The following is a 17,160-nucleotide window of genomic DNA, read 5'->3' on the forward strand; positions in this document are numbered from 1 at the left end:
TGCACAACATAGTTGGTTAGTGCATGGTATAGAGTCATGGAAAAGCCTAACTTAGGCATATGGATGGTACTTTCCCACCTAAGGCCACAAGGTAGCTAGGTTTAAGCTCTCAGCTCATGACATAAGCACAAGCTTGAGGTTAGTACAATCGAGCCCCTTTTTTGCATGCACGCCAATAGCTCGAGGCCATGGGCGCTATAAGTCATTAAAGCAACCAGTCATTGGATAACATGGCCAGAAGGCAAGCATGACCTAGATTTTCTTTTTGGGACATTGTTGTGGATGTAGGCAATGATAGGCCCATCATTCACACCTACTCCCCTCATGGGAGGAGAGTGAGGCCCGAACAACCACCCTTTAAAGAGCATGAGAGATTTTCCAAATATGCTAGTAGTAGACATTAAAGTGTCTGAAGTGGGGACACATTTTTTCAAATAGCCATATCCCAAAGCAAGGGTCAGCAACTACTGATGGTGGTTAAGGCATATGCCTACACCAAGGCCCAACATGTGTCGATGGTGTTTAAGCTAGCTGCCCCATACCAAGGGCTATCTTCCACTAATGTTGATCGAGGCAAGTGCTAGCATCATGTCTAGATTATGCTGTATTGATTAAGGTATGTGCCCTCAATGGTGGTTGAGACAATTGCTCATATCAAGGGCTAGCTTGTGCCAATGGTGGATGAGGTAAGTGCTCATACCAAAGGCCAATTTATGCTGATGATGGTCAAGGTATGTGCCCTCATCATATGCCAACTTGTGCCATTGACTGTTGAGGCTTGGTTGATGTTTGACTCTAGGCCATGGTGCACATGCTAGGCTTGAGCATGTGCTAGTGACACATTCTTTTGCCTAGGGCACCATCGTCGGAGCATTACCAGAGAACCTAGCTAGTAGCATTAGAGGTTCTGGCAATTGTGAGTGGGGGTGTGCACAAAAGATGTGTGATGTGTATTGCTCCTTTGCCCTTATATTGGCTCCCTATCCCCCAAAGAACCTTGACAACTCACACTACCTTAAACAGTATAAAAGCTTTTATAGGTTCGTAGCTAGTAGCCATTCAAGTGTCTGAAATCGAGACACTTTTTTCAAATGGCCATAAAATCTTTTACACTTTGATTTTTTAGTTGAATTTTTTATGGATGCTAACAAAATTACAAGAATCACGTATACCAAATTTGGGGCCAAAACTCATTCTAAAAATATTTCAAATAATCTGGAACCTTGAAAAATTTTAAAAATCATTAAAAATAAAAAGTGAGTCTTCTTGCCATGAAACTTCACATGAAAGCTTAGAGACCATTATATGAATTTACAAGTAATAAAAATGGCATTGGTATAGCAAAAATATGAAGATTTGCTTAAACCCACCTACTGCCCAATCGTGGTAAGCATGATCAGTGGCTTGGGCTTAAGATACCTATGCGTGTTGCATGGCCCAGCTTATGACAATGGTGTTTGAGGGAATTGCCCACACCAAGGGCCTACATGTGCCAATGGAGGTCAAAGCATGTGATAAGATAAAGGGCCAACAAGTCCTAATGGTGGTTCACTGAGCATCATTCAGTGCTAAAGGTGGTCAAGGCATGTGCATGTGTCATAGTTTGTAAGCTGGTCCAAGCTCAGGGGCTCTCTTTTACTCTAGGAGCAATTCCAGTTCTAGCGAGATAGGGTCCAACAATCGGAAGAACTAGGCTTGAGGTTTACTAGTGGCCTAAGTCACGAGGAACTAGCATAAAACAATGGTATGGTTAGTGATCGAGGCTTCAGAGGCTCAGCCATGGTGTTTAGGCTCAACAAAATTAAGCTAGGCCTAGATGTGGGCACTAGTAAGTGATGCACAAGCACACAATTAGGCCCAAGCAAAGGCACTGATGATTAAGGTACAAGTGCACAGTCAGACCTAGGTGTACAATCAGACCCAAGTGCAAGCATGCATGAACACAATCCTAGGAGCATCAGATTTAGGGACTTCTAGAAAGCAAAATACTATAACACAATCTTTGAAAAGCTTGAATTGTATTGAGCACTTGAGTTTCACAGCCTGACATAAGTGTATGGAGTCAATTCCTTATTTAAGGCTACATAGAGTTTGGCTTAAGACCAAAGCTTGAGACTTATGCACCTAGCATCATTTAATGTCGATGGTATTTAAGGGGTAGATAAGTACCTTAAGAGAGATAGAAGAGTGTGAGAGGGTCATGTTACATGTGCCACATCAAATGCTTGCATCTGGCAATGGTGTCTAAGGTAATAGCCCATAATAAGGGCTAGTATATACCAAAGGTGGTTGATGCATGTGCTGAGACCAAGAGCCAACATGTCCTAATAGTGGTCGAGGCATGTGCATGTGCTAACGGTAATTCAGTGTCAGTCATTGTTGAGGCATGTGCATGTGTCATGGTCTATAAGTTGGTGTGGCCAAATGGTTCTTTCCAAGTCAAAGAGTAATTCCAATTCTAGTAGGACAAGGTCTAATAGCCAAGGGTACCAGGCCTTGAGGTGTACTGGAGGCCCAAGTCATAGGGAACTAGCCTAGGATAGTGGTACGACAAAGAACTAGACCTAGAGGCTCAAACATGATGTTTAGGTTTGGTAGAATTGATCCAGGCCTAGGTGCGGGTGTTGGTGAGCTATTATATGAATTTACAAGCCATAAAAATGGTATTGGCGTAGTAGAAATATGAACATGTGCCTGACCCCACCAACTAGCTAATCATGTTGCACATGGTGCATAACCTTAGCCTCAGATACCTGTACATGGTGCATGGCCTAGCATGTGGCAATAATGGTCAAAGGAACTACCTGTATAAAGGGCTACGATGTGCTAATGGTGGTTGAAGCATCTATTAAGACCAAAGACCAACATGTCTCGGTGGTGGTCGAGACATGTGCATGTGTCATAGTTCACAAGCTAGTCCAGGCCTATAAGTTCTCTTTGAGTTAAAGAGTAGTTCTAGTTCTAGCGGGACAGGGTTTGATAGCCAAGAGGACCAAGTCATGAGACATATTAGAGGCCTAAGTCATGGGGAACTAGCCTAAAACAATGGTATAGGTGGTGATCAAGACTTTAGAGGCTCAGGCACTTTATTCAGGTTTGGCAGAATTAAGCTAGGCCTAGGTGCAAGTGCTGGTGAGCAATTATATGAATTTACAAGCCATAAATGGCATTGGCTAGGTAGGAATATAAACATGTGCTAGAACCCGCCTACTGCCTAGTCATGGTATGCATGGTGCATGGTCGAGCCTAGGATACCCACACGTGGTGCACAACCCAGCATGTGCCATTGGTGATGAAATCATGTGTCGAGACCAAGGGCCAACATGTCTCGATGGTGGTTGAGGCATGTATAAGTGTCATGGACCACGCACAAGTCATAGACCAAGAGGGTTATATGATAAGACTTTGTTGAGATGGTACAAGCAACAGACTAGGAAAGATTAAAATTAAGGCTTTAAAGGCATATACTTTACCCAAGTGTGTGGGCCAAGGCCAAGGCCTGAGTATAAGAGTACACTTGAGGTAAGTTGCATAGTGCTAGGCATGAAGACTACTCGTTGGAATGTTTTAGAACACCCTAGGATGTGGTATAGGTAGTTAGGCATAGAAAGGCCAAGAACAGCCTAGACATAGGCCAGAGACATAAGCATTGAAGGGCCTAGAATAGCCTAGAGACAAGCCAAGTGCATTGGCATGGAAGGGTCTAGAGAGGCCTGAGGGTAAGCCAAGTGCATGGGTATTAAAGATTCTAGATGGGCCAAGCATGGGCACAATTCTAGTCATTATGGTGCTCAGACAATTAAGCCTCTAGAAGGCCCTAATTGTAGGCAAAGTGGCACCTAGATGGAGAAGGCTCTAAACCCACTACGTATGGGCACTCAACAAAAATGCCCAGACTCTTCCAGACCCAGGGGCTCGCTAGGGAGCCTAAAACCAACATGTCTCTAGAAAGGCTTTAGATCACCTTGTTAGGGCCTAGGCACCATAAAACTGTCTAGAAGGCCCATAATGGCCATACCCTTAGATTCATTATAACTATAAATACCAAGGGGGCTCAAGTATAAATAGGAGAGCCTCCTTTTCATTTGTACATAGATAATAGATAACAACAAGAGAAGAAATAGTGTAAAACACTATGGACCTAAGCCTTGAGAGCCTTTGTAGAGAACACATAAGAGCAAGTGTACATACCACATCAAGTAAATATACTACTCTTGACTTAATCCATCCCTTCCTAGATTTTGCCTAAACTACTAGGAGATTAGTGAAGTTCTAGCACAAGTGCAGGGCACAGTCAGTTAGTTCATGACATAAAGAGTTAATTAAAAGCTTACTTAGGCATACGGATAGTAGTTTCCTACCTAAAGCTACATGGTAGCTAGCCTTAAGCTACGGCCCATGACATAAGCTGGTCTAAGCCCAAGGGTTCTTTCTAAGTTATGGAGTAATTTTAGTTCTAGTGAGATAGGGTTCAACAATAGGGAGAGCAAACCTAAAGGACTATTAAAGGCCCAAGCTATAGGGAACTAGCCTAAAATGGTGGGTCAAGACTCCAAAGGCTTAGGCATGGTGTTCATGCTTGGCAGAATTAAGTTAGGCCAAAGTATGAGCACTAGTTAGTGCTTATATCAATTTATAAGCCATAAAAATGGCATTGGAAGGGCAAAAATATGAGGATATGCTTGAGCCTACCTACTACTCGATCATGGTGCTCAACTTGGGTCTATGATACTTGCACATGATGCGTGACCTAGCATGCCCCAATGGTGTTTAAGGGAACAACCCGTACAAAAGGCCAACATGTGCCGATGGTGGTCAAAGCATGTACTGAGACCAAGGACAATATGTCCCAATGGTGGTCGAGACATGTGCATGTGTCATAGTTTACAAGCTGGTCTTAACCCAAGGGTTTTTTTTGGACTCGAGGAGCAATTTTAGTTATAGCTAAATAGGGTTTGATATCCAAGAGGATCAGGCTTTGAAGCCTATTAGAGGCCCAAGTTGGGGGGAACTAGCCTAGAATAATGGTATGGGCAGTGATTAAGACTCCACAGGCTCCGGCATGGTGTTGAAGTTTTATGGAATTAAGCCAAGCCTAAGTGTGATGCTGGTGAGCAATACATGGGCACACAGTCAGACTCAGGTGTAAGCACTCATGATTGAGGTGTAGGTGCAAAGTCAGACCCAAGTGCAGGCACACCTAAACACAGTCTTAAGAGGACGTATTATAGCCTAGTATTACAACATAAATTTTGACTAGCTAGAGATATGATGAGCACTTAAGTTTTGTAGGCTAACTTAGTTAGAAAAAGTCAATTCCCTATCTAAGGCCATAAGGAGTTTGGCTAAGATTGGTGTTTGTGACACATGCATTGAGCATCATTTGGTGTCAATGGTGATCAAGGGGCAGACAAGCATCTTGGGTGGAAGGGTCACAGTACATATGCCACACCAAGTGCCAACATCTACCAAAGAAGTGTTCGAGGCAACAACCTACACCAAGGGCTCACTTGCACCAATGATGATTGAGGCAAGTGCCTGTTCTAAGTGCCAGCATTTGGGAATGGTGTCTGAGGTAACTTCCTACACCGAGTGGCTAGCATCTACTGATGGTGTCCAAGGTAACAAAGGGCTTGCATCTATTAATGGTGTTGGATGCAATTGCTCGTACCAACCAAGGGCCAAATATTGTTGATGGTGTTCGAGGCAACAACCCATACCAAGGGCCAACGTGTGTCGATAGAGTTTGAGGCAAGTGTCTAAACTAAGGATGAGCCTATCCTTGTAACAAATACCGAGGGCATTTGGTTTGTTTTTTACTTGGATGCTTAAGGGAGGGATGTCATCCCTTAGTAAAATTGGTTACAATGGAAAACACCATTCATCCCTAACCTAGAAGGGTGCAAAAAAGCAAAGTGAGAAGGCTTCATTGGGTGTGGGGGGCAGGAAGAACCAAAGCGACAAAGGGCTGAATCTCAGTGAATCATGGTAGCAAGGCCACTTTGTCATTTACAATACCCATCGTGTATTTAAGTCATCTACAAAGGATTTTACCCATTGCTCGATGGGAATTGAGTTCCAAAGAGGCTCGTACAGCTTGTCTGCTATAAGGCCTGCACCTACACCACACACACTTGAGGACCATAGGCCCTTATTAAGGGTTAACAATTGGGTGACAAGTGCATGCATTGCTTCTAGCCTAGATTTTGATTTAAAGGCATTCAATCATAATCTAGTGCACAGTAGCTTTGTGCCATTAGCTTTTCAACCAAAGGTGATAACCAATTGTGCGAATCACCAGTTCCTTTCATACTAGGTTGAATTACTATTATATCACTACCATCACTAGGGTAAAACTAACATGTCCCATGATGATCTAAACTTAGCTCATGCTCTCTTTTGTTGGGTGAATAATCCAACACTTGGTGAATTCAACTTCACAATGATAGGAAGACCAGACATCGAAGGATCAAAAAGCAATGTCATTATGAATGCTTGGCTACTATAAGCTAGTTATCCCTATGGTAACTTTTTTGACACCTTTAGCTTCAATTTTTGAAGGTCTAAAGGATCGATAAGCTATGCTTTCAAAGTCATATTTATACTAGAAATTAGAATCAAACAAGCTTTTACCCTTTTGTTCCACACAAGATTTTTGTTCTCATTAAGCTTATCTTAGGACACTTGTGTTATCTATTAACAAATGTGCCACCCTATCCAAACTCCCCACCTAACAATATCTTTTGCTTGGATCGACCAACTGAGGCTAACCTTGGATCTAAAAAAGAGGGTCATGCATCATCTCTAATTCACAGAATAAGTAAAATAATGTTAAAAGTAATGGTATTTCAATTTCACTTAAGGGCTCCAACTTATCTTACACCTCTCAAGTCATTTCATAAATTCTGACTAGAGTCAAGGTCAGCATGATCTTCTTTCCCTGCTAATTCTACTAAGCCTAATCCCTTTGGCTATGGACAATGGGAATCTCGTTAATCTATTCGTGTGCATCAGTAATTTAGATGACGAGGCAATTGGCTACCTTAAGAGAGTCATAGTTACTCCTACCATTTACCTGTGCTTGGTTAAATTTCTTCACTTTTTCATTCAAAGCATTGGGCAGAAATCACATTACGTGAGCATCTACAGGGACCATCACAATGCTTTGTTTTAATTAAATGATCAAATTCCCCTTGTCTATACTAGTTTTGAGTTGGCTGTCCATCACCCAAGGAAGGCCCCTAAGTGAGCCGTTCCTAGTCCATCCACCAACTAGCATGTGGCAACCCACTCTCACGATAAGAGCAACTTGAGCAGTGCACCAATAACTGATGGGTTTGAGACTGGGACCCTTGTGGCTAGCCTTCGAGCCAATCTTTTTCCTTAGATTATGGATCTATTTTGCCAACTTCCCTTACCTACATTATTCTATTGACCAGAGGCTATTCACCATGGAGACCTGATGCGGTTATGAGTACGATTGGGTGTGTACAACACTCGGTCCTTTAGATTTTCAAAGGTAGCTAGGGGTGTACTAGGCATTACATAATGTATGGTGTTTTTTTTGCCCATTGGACCTTACCTTTGGCTAAGCCATTTCTAGGGTGGGTAGGCTATTAAATAGAAAAGATAACTCTTCCTGAGGCCCCTGCCATTGTCTTTGCACTCCCTAACATTGTTGTTTGCCGTTGTATCTTGGTTCTGGATTTTAACCCAATTCTCTTTTGAGGCTTTCACTGGACGCACTGTTGGTGGGCTTCCCCTGTCTCTTATGATCAACTAACCCATGTGCAAGTGCCATTCACATGGAACCTTTCCTCTTTTTGGCCTTTAAAGTTCTCATTTGAATATTTGCTAATACCACCAAGATATGCACTGATGGCCACTCCACCTAGGCTTATGCCTTGGGTTTTGTAGCAACTACCATGCCCCCTTACTCATCGAGGCCTGACCCTTCCCCTGATGGTCGGGTATAGGTTACATGCTTAAGACCGTCCATTTTTAGGGCTAGTTGGTAGGTGAGTTATTGCACACTCCTTAGTGGCTTTCGACTTCTATGACCACTATTCTACTATCTTAATTGACCAACACACTTTGTGGGTTCTAGGTTAGCATGCGGTTGGGGACTATAACCCAATTTTTTGTTCATCCCACATCACTAGTTTTTCTTACAAAAAATAGCCAACTAAGAGCTTTCGATTTTGTGGCTTGGCTCAATGAAGCAACTGTACCATCTTACCCTTTTAAAGTTTAAGAATAGGTTGAGAGTGTTACACCCTTGATGTCTCTTATCATTGGCTTTACCCAATAGAACTCACTAAGGGCTCCAGCTATCCTGAGGGAAACTTTAAAAGGAACCAGCTATTAGATGGTTTGATTAGTCTTTTGCTCCTATACCCAAGTTAGATGAAGAATTTACACATTAGTATCATTGCGGGCCTCTACCAGAGTTTGCTCTGGCTTTGCCCTGCTTAGGCATAGTTCACCATTTATTTGGTCCTAATAGGCATGCTCACATTGAAGCCTTCTTAGTAGATCAAGGTCAATCAATAGTGCTCCTTCAAAGGATCCTGCCAATCAACTTTTTTACACTTTATGGGTTTTCTAACCTATTGACTCACACAAATGTTAGACTTCTTTGTCCATGTTTCAAGATAGGCTAGATAGGGAGCCTATAGGCCAACACCGGGAGTATGCTAGTATTGAGGCATCCTAAGATGGCTCATGTTGCAATTCATGATCATGATGATAATGTCTCCACAGGCATGTCAAAAGCCTAATCTTGGGCCACCGTTGTGACCTGTATTAGTCTATTCCCCAAGCTGATGATGAGTTACTCTTGACCTTCTATGTTCGACTTGGGCACATTGCCAGCCTCTATCCGTTTCCTTTCTAACAATTTTAAGCATTTTTTTACTCTCTTTTCAAAGTCCATTTCATATTTTCCTCACTATACTTGTTTGCTATTGGTCTCTCACCCGTATTCAGCCTTAGATGAAATTTTTAGCCCAATTGAGGTTGTATTCCTAAACATCCTAACTCACAGTTAGTGCCTAAGGGTACGATAGGGTCTAGGCACAATGGGGCTCTCACCCTTTATGGCTCTTCTTTATAAGGGACTTAGGCTTGATCCACCATTGAGGACGTTTCTCTAGGCTATAAATCGAATGCCGAGGGTGCTCGATTCTTAAGTTGGGCTCTTCTTGGTTCACTCACCATTACTAGGGGAATCCTAGCATGTTTTCTTTCCTACACTTATTGATATGCTTAAACTCAGTGGGTGATCTTGCTTGACATAAGATCCTAATATAAGGGGTCTGATGGGGTCTAAGTTGACAACAAGTGTGAGTCGACAACGAGTGTGCATCATCAGAGACGAGGCATACCAGGAGTTTTACCACTAATGTTCATGGTGCTATCATTATTGATGACTCACTTTGTGCCAACCAAGGCCTACGAAATCATAAGAGGCCATCTTTCACCCTCATTCAAACCTCGATGGATAGGGAGTTAGAGAGGGTAATAGTGCATGATGCCCAGGTAAGTGTGCCCTTGGCTTAATGGCTTAGGGTGTAACTTGCATTCAAAGACTATATGGTTCATGAGATTCTACAATTTTCACCAAGTATCACATTTTGCTACATTTTTCATCAATGTGAAAGCCAAGATATCCACTACTGAGAGTTATTTTGGTGTTTCACAATGAAAGGAGTCACAGTGCTACTCGTGTACACACCATGAATGGGATGGTGATGGCATATGCACTCTTTTTCATTCTGATTCCTTGGTATCATTCACTCAAGGGGTTTGTTATTTGGTTGTGGGCAATGATACTAATTGTTTTACCTACTTAGGAGGTGAATCAAAGTGACCATTGTGACTGCTTAGTGTTTTGTTAATGCATTTGCGAGTCATTCATTGAGTGGGTTTTGATAATGATCCTTCTGTAGGTTCACTTGTGGAAAGCTTCTTATGTCTTATCCTTCCTCTAAATGATAAGGTTTAGTAGACTTCTCATAATGATGCAAGCAATGAACCATCAACATCATAATGATCTAAGCTTTTATGATTTCCATACAGTAGCTATTCAAGTGTTTAAAATGTAGATGCTTTTTTCAAATGGCCACAAAATCTTCTACACTTTGATTGTTTTGCTGAATTTTTTGTAGATGCCAACAGAAATACATGGATCATGTATACCAAATTTGGGGCCAAAACTCCAATTAAAAAAATTTCAAAAAATTTCAAACAATGAAAAATTCCAAAAATCATGAAAAATAGAAAATGAGTCATCTTGCCATGAAACTCTACATAAAGGCTTAGGGGTCCATTATATGAATCTACAAGCCATAAAATGGCATTGGCATAGCATAAATATAAAGATGTTCCTGAACCCACCTACTTTCTGATCATGGTGCGCATGGTGTGCAGCATAGGCCTAAAACACCTACACGTGGTGTATAGCCTAGCATATGGCGATGGTGTTCATGGGAATTGCTTGTGCCAAGAGCCAGCTTGTGCCAATGGTGGTTGAAGCATGTGTCAAGACAAAAGGCCAAAAAGTCTTGATGATGATCGAGGCATGTGCATCCACCAAAGGTTATTTACTACCAATGGTGGTCGAGGCATGTGCATGTGTCATGGTTCGTAAGTTGGTCTAGGCCCAGAGGTTCTTTTCAAGTAGAGGAATAGCTCTAATTCTAGTGGGATAGGGTTCACCAGTCAGAGGGACCAAGCTTTGAGGCCTATTGAGGCTCAAGTCACGAGGAACTAGCATAGAATAATGGTATGAGTAGTGATCAAGACTCAAAAGGCACAGTGTCCAGGTTCAACAGAATTGAGCTAAGCCCAAGTGCAGGTGTTGGTAAGCAATGTGTGGGCACATTGTCATACCCAGGTGAGGGCATTGATAATCAAAGTGTGGGTGCACAGTTAGACCCACGTGCAAGCACGCCTGAACATGGTCCTAGGAGAATCAGATTTAGGGGCTTCTAAAGGCCAAGTAATGTAGCACAATATTTGACAAGGTGGAATTATTATGACCACTTGAGTTTTGTAGCCTAACATAGGCATATAGAGTCAATACCTTATCTAAGGTCACACGGAGTTTGGTTTAAGACCAAAGCCCGTGGCACACGCACCTACCATCATTTGGTGCCAATGGCACTCAAAGGGTAGACAAGTACCTAGAAAGGGACAGAAGAGTGCTGAAAGGTTCACGGTACACATGCTGCACCAAGTGCCAGCATATGGCAATGGTGTCCAAGGTAATAACTTATACCAAGGGCTAGAATATGTTGATAGTGGTCAAATTATGTGCCAAGACCAAGGGCTAGCATGTCTTGATGATGGTCGAGGCCTGTGTAAGCTAGTCTAGCCTCAAAGTTTTCTTCTAGTGAAGGAGCAATTCCAGTTCTAGATGGACAATGTCTAACAGCTAGGAAGACCAAACATTAAGGCCTATTAGAGGCCCAATTTTTGGAAAACTAGCCCAGAGTAGTGGTATGGGCTATGATCAAGACTCCAAAGGCTCAAGTACAATGTTCATGTTCAGCATAATTGAGTCAGACATAGGTGCGAGCACTGGTGAGTGCTTATATGAATTTACAAGCCATAAAAATGGCATTGGCATGGCCAAAATATAATGATCTGTTAGAGCCCACCTACTGCCCAATTATGGTGCGCATGGTGCATGGCTTAGGCCTAGTATACTCACATGTGGTGTAGACCTTGCATGTGCCAATGGTATTGAAAGGAACTGCTTGCACAAAGGGTTGGCATGTGACGATGGTGGTCGAGGCATGTGCTAATGGTGGTCAAGGCATGTGCATATGTCACAGTCTACAAGTTGGTCTTAGCCTAGAGGTTCTTTCGAAGTTGAAGAATAGTTCAAGCTCTAGTAGGATAGGTTTGATAGCCAGGGGGAGTAAGCCTTGAAGCTTACTGGAGGCCCAAGTTATAGGGAACTAGGCCAGAACAATTGTATAGGTAGTGATCAAGACTCCAAAGGCTCAAGCATAGTGTATAGGTTTGGCAAAATTAAGCTAGGCCCATATGTAGGTGCTAGTGAGTGATAAGCAAGTACACGATCAAGCCCAAGCACAGGCACTAATGGTCAAGGTGCAGGCACACGGTTAGAGACAAATACGGGCACACTTGAGCATAGTCTTGGGAGGATTAGTATTTATGGGCTTTTAGAAGGCCTAGTACTATAACATAATCTTTAATAAGCTGGAATTATACTAAGCACTAGAGTTTTGTAGGTTGACTCAATAGATGGAGTCAATTCCCCATCCAAGGCCACAAAGAGTTTGGCCTAAGGTCAAAGCCCGTGACACATACATTGAGCATCATTTGGTGCTAATGGTGATTAAGGGGTAGACTAGTGCCTTGGGTGGTAGGGTTTTGGTGCACATGTGGCAGCAAGTGCCACCATCTGCCAAAGAGGTGTTTGAGGCAACAATCTGCACCAAGGGCTCACTTGCACCGATGGTGGTCAAGGTAAGTGATCGCACCAAGTGCCAACATCTAGCAATGGTGTCCAAGGCAACATCCCATACCAAGGGGCTAGTATCTATTGATGGTATCCGAGGCAACAACGGGCTTGCATCTATCAATAGTGTTGGATGTAATTGCTCACACCAACTAAGGGCCAGAAGCTATAGATGGTTTTTGAGGCAATAACATACACCAAGGTTGGCATGTGCTGATGTAGTTTGAGGCTAGTGCTCATACCAAGAACTAGCCCATCCCTATAACAAATACCAACAGCACTTAGTTATCATTTACTTGGATGCTCGAGGGAAAGAGAACACCATTCATCCCCAACCCCAGAAGGGTGCACTATAACAAAAAATAAAGTGAAAGGGTTTCGATAGGTGTAAAGGGTAGGGACAAATTGAAGCTACGAAAGGCTGAATCTCAATGGATCGTGGTAGCATGGCCAATCTACCAATTACAATACCTTGTCATATATTTAAGTCATCTGTAAAGGATTCTACCTGTCATTCGATGGGAATTGAGCTCCAAAGAAGCCTACACGGATTGTCTGTTGTAAGGGCAACACTTACAACACATACCATTAGGGACCATAGGCTCTTATTGGGTGCTGACAATTAGGTGACAAGCACATGCATCACTTCTATCCTGAATTTTGACTTAGAGGCATTCATTGATAATCCAGTGCATGGTAGCTTTGCACCACTAGCTTTTCAACCAAACATGATGACCAATTGTGTGAATCAGTGGTTCCACTTAAACTAAGTTGAATTACTATTGTGACACTACCATTATCAGGGTAAAACTAACATATTTCATGATGGTTTAAACCCAACTCATGTTCCTTATTGGTGGGTGAACAATCCAACACTTGGTGAATTATGCTTCACAATGATAAGAAGTGCATTAGGCATAATTTCTTAACTTTGACATTAAGAGCACTAGGTAGAAATCACACTGCTTAAGCATCCATAAAGACTATCACAATGCTTTGTTTTAATTAAATAGTTGGATTCCCCTTGTGCATACTAGTTTAAAGTCAACTATTTGTCACCCAGGGAAGGCTCCTAAGGGAGTCGTTCCTAGTTTGTCCCCCAGCTAGCATATGGTGACCCACTTTTGCCATGGGAGTAGCTTGAGTAATGCACCACTAGTTGATGGGGTTAGGATTGGGACCCCCATGCCTAGCCCTCAGAGCCAATACTTTTCCTAAGGTTATGGATCCATTTTACTAACTTCTTTTGCCTACACTTTTCTATCAACCAGAGGTTGTTCACCTTAGAGACCTAATGTTATTCTGAGTATGATCAGGCACAAATGGCACTCAGTCCTCCAAATTTTCAAATGCCACTAACAGTGCACTGAACACCATGCAAAGTATGATGTTTTTCTAGCTATTGAACACTATGCTTTTTTAGTTATAACAACTTAAATATACATTATTGGAGCTAGAATTACTATAGTTGCTAGCACCAAACTTGCCTTCCAATGGATTTTTGTTAAGCGATTTGTATTATGCTCATTCCAATTACCAAACTCATAGAGCCTGGTATTACTATTTATTGTCACTACCTCTCAATGTCAGGATTAGGTAATTTATGCACCTATTGCCTGCCTTGGATGTGGTAGCTATTTTTCAAGCTCCCTTTCTAAAATCGAACCCTAATATTCTTTCACCTATCACCATCATAGTAGGCTATTATCTTACCATTGAAAGTTGATAAGGAAGAAATTTGAAAAATGCACTGCCAGTACAAAGGCCGTGTGATTTGTCAAGTTACCATGAATCATCAGAGCAACGGGCCTGTATTGACCTTTTATCTAATAAATGCATCATTTCTAAAAGTTAGGGTTTTATTGCATGTATCATCTTTAGAATTACTACAGTTATCTGAGTAATAGATACCATAAAACAAACTATTACTAGTTTAATGAGCCATTCACAATTTCACAGTCTAAATTAGTTTATACTTATACATGCATGGCATAATCTTTGAGGCAAGCATATGACTACTAGGAAGATCAACCAGGTAGCATTCTTTTGGGACATTGGCACCACATAGGCCTCAATGCACCGACTGAATGGTGGAGAGAGCCAACAAAAAGGACAAGCATCATACGTGTCAAGCATGTAAAATGTGTAGCATCAGACGAACAAGGGCCAAAAGCTCGCACCCATAAAATGTTTTGCATCTGAGATCACGATCGAACACCAGTGTACCAATATGGCAATAGAGGTTTAGGTGGCATACTTAGGGCATGAGGTATGATTGGGGTCTAACTTATAGCCCTTAAGGACACAAAATGGATGAAGGATAGCAAGACATCCTATTTCCATCGATTTAGGTGTGTAGCATAGGATCTCGATTACACCTTTAGGGTATGATGACCACATGGTGGGAGATTGAAGAGGATGACATGTCAACAATTCAATGCATCAAGAATGGAGCCTTTTAACACACAACTGTAGCACCATTCATATGCCCATTGCATATAAGTGGGAGTATCCATACACACCAGTCTATAACTCACCTAATCAATTACTCGATGAGCGAGCAAAGAAAATGATGTATGAGTCCAGGCCATAACCACTTGGCATGGGAAAAGCATAAGTAAGGGCCACGAGACGACCCCTATCGTCCAACACACCACTGATGCTTGGTTTGGATGGGATTGCCCACACAAACTCCATTATCACCACCCTAAGGGGATGTTACCCGATTAAGGGACTTGTTCATGGGGTCTTGGGTAGCATCGATTACATGCACGAGCTTGGCTAGCCTAGGGTATTTTTTATGGTCGATGAGAAGGGATAACAATACTACCAAATACCCAAGAGACTTGGCCAAACCAAGCTTATGATATAGCTTTTGCTTGCACCACCCTAGAAAACTGTTGTCTAATTTAGGAACTTGGTTTGGGGTCTAGACAACGCCAACTACAAGTGTCATGGGATTCAATGTTAAGCCTTACAACCATGCAACCTAAGATAGGAAACTACCATTCATGTATGCCAAAGTTAGCCTAGTTGTAAGGCTTAGGATCGAAGCCTATGACAGTTGGTATCAGAGCTTTCACATGTACAATGCCTGCACCACCTTTCTAAAGCTTTCTAGAAACTTTTCCTGAATGGTCCTCAGGCTTAGCATCAGGTAACTCTTATAGGGACTCATTCTTATGGCCTGTTGCTTGAATGAAGGTTTAGCCTCTGAGCACTAGTGCTCGAGTCTTGGCCTTGATAGTGCTTAAGCAGGGTGTGACATTCTCTTCCACTTGTTTCATTGATGCCCTTATTGAATCTTCTTTATGGAACCATCAATCTAATCCTAGAACTACCATAATGCCTTAGCCAGCTCCTAGCTTATCTTACTATCTGGCTAGCCTTTCAATTGTACCAAATACTCTAGCCTAGGCATGTGTTGGCTCTATTGTGCCACATAGTCAACTAAGATGGACTCAACCTTTAGATCATAAGAGGCTTTAATGCCCACCAGTGCTCTCTTTGATTGACCTTGAGAGGGATCATCCAAGTATTTATAGTAGGGTTTAAGCATACTTACATGGAAGACCAGATGTACCTTGAGCCTTGAAGGTAGCTCAAGCTTGTATGCAACCTTGCTTACTTACTTTAGAACTTTGAAAAGACCTTTGTACCTATAAGTAACCCCCTTATGCATTCTTAGATACTGTAGTGCCAAGTGTAGCTTAACTAGTACCAAGTCCCTTACTTGATGCTACATGTCCCACCATTTTCGATCAACCCACTTTTTTGATCACTTCGCTGCCTTATGTATACACACTCAAGCTAGATTGGCTTGTTCTAGCCATGCCTTGGCAAATTTGTAAGCTACTAGGTTTGGTTTCATGTACCCCAAGGCCATAGCACTAGGTGTATATGGCTATTACCCGATCATGATTTTAAAGGGACTTTGATTTGTAGCCTTACTTCACTAAAAATTGTATGAGAACTAAACTACGTCCAATAACTTGGGCTAGTCTTGTTAGAAGGCCAGAGGTACACCTCTAATAAGGCATTCACCCTTTTCAGTTTACCCATCTACTTGAGGGTGCACAGTGGTGGAGAACCTCAAGTCTGACCTTAAGAGTCTGAATAGTTTACTCTAAAACTTGCCCGTAAACTGACCATCTCGATTGCTAGTGATAGATTAAGGAACACCCTAATACTTGACCACATTCTTGAGGAGCAATAGAGTTGCTTCCTCAGTTGGGCATTCCTTAATTGCCAAAATGAAGGTTTCGTAATCGAAGAATTAGTCCACCACTATGAAAATTCTACCATACCATTTGCCTTAGGTAGTCTAACAATGAAGTCCACGGAGACACTCTCCCATGGGTATTTAGGAACTAGCAGTGGTCAGCTAGGGACTTTTGCTTTATCTTGTCTTATTAGCATATAAAACAAGTTCTAACATAAGCCTTCACATCTTCCCTTATCCTAGGCTAATAGTATCAGTCCTCAATAAGGGCTAAAGTGTGGTGCACACATAGATGGCTTGCCATCATGAGTCATGACACTCACTCATGACTTCCTTTCATAGCTTGCCAAACTGGGGGATAAATAGTCAATTTTCGCTAGTGTAGAGTATATCACCTTTGAGCTAAAACAATCTAGTCTTCCTTTATTTCACGTACTTGATCAAG

The 17,160-nt window shown here is 42.1% G+C and overlaps 1 non-coding gene and 1 pseudogene across 1 annotated transcript; both read right to left on the bottom strand.

Moving 5' to 3' along the window:
* Positions 1-5,947: 5,947 nt before the first annotated feature.
* On the bottom strand, positions 5,948-9,304 carry LOC149514321 (25S ribosomal RNA). Its single transcript, XR_016328884.1, has one exon. It is a non-coding gene; the product is annotated as a 25S ribosomal RNA (ribosomal RNA).
* A 226-nt stretch (positions 9,305-9,530) lies between these two features.
* LOC149514322 (5.8S ribosomal RNA) lies at positions 9,531-9,686 on the bottom strand (annotated as a pseudogene).
* Between the last annotated feature and the right edge of the window lie 7,474 nt (positions 9,687-17,160).

Source organism: Durio zibethinus, chromosome 16, assembly GCF_047325235.1.
Source record: "Durio zibethinus cultivar Kanyao isolate XHJ-2024 chromosome 16, ASM4732523v1, whole genome shotgun sequence".
NCBI lineage: Eukaryota > Viridiplantae > Streptophyta > Magnoliopsida > Malvales > Malvaceae > Durio > Durio zibethinus.